The sequence below is a fragment of the Tasmannia lanceolata genome, unplaced genomic scaffold (assembly GCF_043159265.1).
Source record: "Tasmannia lanceolata isolate RefF3 unplaced genomic scaffold, GAP_Taslan_0.1 ptg000012l, whole genome shotgun sequence".
Classification (NCBI taxonomy): domain Eukaryota; kingdom Viridiplantae; phylum Streptophyta; class Magnoliopsida; order Canellales; family Winteraceae; genus Tasmannia; species Tasmannia lanceolata.
The window spans coordinates 28,637,698-28,642,267 of record NW_027518689.1 but is presented as its reverse complement, the minus strand read 5'-3'; the positions used below and the strand labels follow the sequence as shown (position 1 = coordinate 28,642,267).

General features: G+C 37.0%; 1 long non-coding RNA gene across 1 annotated transcript; it reads left to right on the top strand.

Moving 5' to 3' along the window:
• The first annotated feature begins 357 nt into the window (after positions 1-357).
• On the top strand, positions 358-3,300 carry LOC143887796 (uncharacterized). Its single transcript, XR_013254379.1, has 3 exons — positions 358-1,068; positions 1,516-1,626; positions 2,927-3,300. It is a non-coding gene; the product is annotated as an uncharacterized LOC143887796 (long non-coding RNA).
• The last annotated feature ends 1,270 nt before the right edge of the window (positions 3,301-4,570 follow it).

Below are 4,570 nucleotides of genomic sequence, written 5' to 3'. Positions count from 1 at the left end.
ATGACAATTACTCAAAAAAGTCATGATTACGCTTGAAAAAAAGTCATGATTACGCCTCGCCGGTTGCTACTGTATTATATTTATTTATATATATATATACTGTATTATATTTATATATATATATTATATATATATGACTGTTTTTCTTAACGAGCCTTAACGAGCCGAGCCGAGCCGAGCCTGGCCTAATTCGGGCTCGGCTCGTTAAGCTTAACGAGCCTAGCAAGCCGGCTCGGCTCGGCTCGTTAAGGATTCGAGCCGAGCTCGAGCGAGCTTCCGAGCCCGAGCCAAAATTGACACCCTTAGTTGCTTGTGTCTTTAGTAGGCTTTGCCATTAGTAGGGGTAGTTTCGTTATTTTGTGGTTTTCTTGTACCTTTTGGTCATTTTAGCTATAGGAGGGGTATACTTGTCTTTTACATGTATGTGAAGCCTATAAAAGGCCATTTCCCCTCTCATTTGTAAGAAGTTTGGAGATTTGAATTCGAATTGGAGTTTGTTCTTAGATCTAGATCTAGGTTTTGGAGGGAATTATTTCCTCTTCATTGATAGAAGAAGGATTTTGCCACATCTATCTTTGGATTTTGAGAGATTATAAGCTGAATTTTCAGTTTTCTTCTCAAATCCCAGCCTTTCTCCCTTGTTTGCAAGGATTTCTATCAAGATTCATCAATTTGGCGTCACATCGCTGAGTCTACATCATGGTTTTTCAAAAAGAATCAAAAAGAAGCAAGATCTGCCATAAGTCAAGCGAATTTGCTGCATCAAGCATGCCCTTTGGGCTTTTGCGGGTCCGAATAGGCATTGCAAATGCAAGTGAGGCGGAGGTGCGCGTTGTGAACCAAGGCATTATACTTTTGGATAAAGAATGCACGGATAAAGCTGTGGTTGAAGGAGATTCCCTTAATGCCATCTGTTGGCTCAAGGGTTCTCATAATCATCCTTGGAGGTTTGACCGTTTCTTTGATGGGATTCAAGATAGCACGGGTGCCTCATCTATTTTTTTTCACCATGTTAGAAGGTCAGCAAATGATGTTGCTGATTCTCTCGCTAGGGTTGGAGTGGATAAGGTATCGCCAGAATTGTTCGATTCTTTAACCCCTTGAGCTTGTTTTCCATTTGTCTGTAATTTTATTTTTCGATTCTGGTTGTATCTGATTTGACCAACTCGGTCTCCCTTATCTTTAATATAATTACCACCATTCAAAAAAAAAATCATGTTGGGGTTTCTTTCCTTACTATAAAACACTGACACCTATTTCAAGTCCCTTTTTATTAAAACACAACAGACTCATATATCACAAGAGGAGCTCAATAAGCAGCCTAGAATCACATCTTCTTAGCATTTCCCATACAATATATGTAAATTTTGATAGGTATCTTTTACTTGCTTTTTAATTTCTATATGCATCTGTGCCACTATCTACTTGATTTACCAAAGTGCATGATCTCGATTGATACTTATCTGTATAACTTCTCCTCTTTAACAGTCTATTCTTGGGGTCTTTTTTGTTCAGAAAGTTCTCCAGAGAGACACATCAAAGTTAGGTGCAAGCTAATGGAAAGTCCAATTAGCTTGCCTTTCCAAAGGCGTCCTACAGGCAAACCAAACCCAAAACAAGGCGTCGGTGAGTCCCGATTCCCTTTTTGTTAATTGTGATGCTGTTAAGTGCTGTATTTTCTTTTCTTTTTTTTTCTTGTATCTGTCACACAGCTGGTTTAGTCAATTTGTGTTTGCAAGTTGGCATGATGAACCTATGGGTAGATGGCAAGGTTGTTTCCATGTCGTTAGGTTTCCAGCATTTTCTTTCTTGTTTTCCATGTTGTCTTGGTTTCAATTAAATTTATTCTGCTCTCTTATTTGATTTATGGTCCGTTTGGTGTTATTCTTTCTAAAAGCTTGAAGAGACGGGGAAGAAAGCTGATTATGTTTCAACTGCTATTTCTATGTTTGTAAGGAATCATGTTCTGATCATTTGATTTACATGTGTCTAATTTTGGTTTAGAAATTTCATAATAACTGCATTGTGGAACGTGCTTCTATGTACTATTGTATTATATTCCTTTCGTAGGTTTCCTATCATAATAATCAATTTGATTAATGTAAATAATCCTTTCACCTTTGTGCAGTTCATTATGATTCCGAAATTTCAGAATAGTTTTTTTATGACATAGGGTAACCCGACTCCATTTTAGGGCAGTACTAATCCCTATGGATGCATGCACTCTAGAATGTGCTATCCCGCGTGATATTATTTTTCTTTTTGAGCAAGGTTCATAGAACTCCCGAATGAACTCAACTATAGTGAGTTTAGATTGTGAGTTAAAACAATTTCTTTAACTTCAACTAATCAAGATGAGTCACCACATTCCAACTGCAGTCATTGTATTGCAAGTGCATGTGCACGCCTATTGTTCATAAGAGTACTTCAGCTGCATTATTTGTCCCAAACTAGTGTCAGGATTAGACTTAGTCAATTTGAGCCGCGTAGATTCTTTCACCTTCTTCATGAAAATTTTCTAAAGGATTCATTAGCCGACCCCAACTAGTTTGGGACAAAGGCGTAGTTGAGTTGAGTTCTCATTATGATCCTAAGAAAACATAACAGAATGGAGGAAAAAATTGGCATGCAGACGCTTGATCAGCCCATGGAAGAGCATGCTGGAAGGCTTAGGAACATGTACAGAGAAAAAGGTCAGAATAATTTTCAATGTTTTTGGGACTTTTTCATCCCCATTTTTCGAGTTAAGAGAGTTTTTCTTTCGCTGCACTTTTGCCCCGGTTTAGTTAATGAAGTTATGCTGGATCAATTGAGTCCTATTTGATTTTGTAATTATTCTTTAATTTGTTGTGGAAAGATCGGATTTCTTTCTTTATGTTTTCATTATTGATTTTGATTTCTGATGATGCTATCGTTGCTTCGACAGGATTTCGTCATGCGGCGATTAAACAGGGAAAAAGGATGGTAGATGAAAGTGTTGTAGGAAGCTCAAATTTCTTTCTTTATGTTTCATTAATGATTTCGATTTCATTATTGATTTCACCATGCGTCACCTTATTTGGTTACAAACTGCTATATGGGTATAGTTAGCTAAGTTTACATACGAACTCTGGTTTCATTTCTACTCTTTAAATCCTTTAGGGAGGCATTCTTAAGCAACTGGGTTTCATCTTTTTCTGAAAATAGCACGGTGAGCGACTCTGAGTCGATTCACTTTCCCCATCATTGCCCAATGCTCATACAAAGTCTGCTTTCATTTCTACTTGAAATCCTTAGGTTGTCACAAAACTTATTCACAAACCTCCCCATAACGACTCTTGCATAAGAATGAATTAATGACAATATTTTTTATAGGGAAGTGATATATTTGCCCTTATTTTTACTTTGGACAGCCCCCTCTGCACTAACTCACCTTGAAAAGACCCATAAAAAAAAAAAAAAAAAAAAAAAAAAAAAAAAAAAAAAACCCACCTTGAAAAGACATTTATCATTTCCCTATTTTTATTAAAAATACAATTGTATCTGTAATTAAATTAGAAACATATCCCCTATTTGGTTTGCATGACAGTTATTAAGAAAGATGAATGTCTTCATATACTTTCCATTGGATATATTAAGAGAGGTATGAGGACAACATTGGCACAAACATGTCTACTAATCTCTCGTGACAGAGACTAGATCTTTGCCCTTGATCTTCAACGATTAAACTTTAGAGAAGACTTAGCTTAATGTTTTCTTTCGGTTCTGCTTGCCGGGGATTACAAGGAGAGAGAGAAAAGCAATCACAATACGTCCTCGAGTAGAGATTTTGGGGTAGGAATACAGCTCCTCATCACGCTTATCAGATCACCCAAATCTCATTCATGTTTCCTTAAGCTAAGCTCAAAGAGAGTTTTTCTTTTTCTCTCTTTTAAACAATTTAATCGTTTCATAAGCTGAAATTAGATCTAAGCCATTGATTTTCGCCATGGCTACAATAGGCTAGGATTTATTCCTAATATTATCTTCACATGGTTTCAATTTGATAGTATCATATGAGGAATGCAAAACTGAAGGGTGCATTTGTAAAAAAACCATCCACAAGGGCACCCCATTGGATCCACATCACCAAAGGGCATTTATGACAGTATGGAAAAATGTAAAAGTAAAGAAATAATAAATGCTTCCGGTGGAGTTGATGCATCCTTGTTGCTGGTTTTTGCAAGGGCATCCTTCAGTTTAGCATTCCTCTAATCTTATAGGTGTCATACAATAGTAGATTGGAACCTATATCTAATAAGGATGTCTTTATATAGATTTCACTTAGTTGTATTAAAGGAAAGAATCCCCCCTCTCTCTCTCTCTCTCTCTCCATGCGGGTGACCGTGTGAATGGTTATGCAGTACCATCATTGCTTCATAAGACTAGGGAATGGAACAGAGAAAGAAAAGAAGAGATTAAAATGAGGAGTAAAATGGTGGGATCCACCTCAAAAAAACTTGAGCTGTAAAATGGTAAACACCCTATGCATGGTTTTGGGTTGAGATTGTTGGACCCACGCATCAATAGATGAGATGTAAACTATAACCCT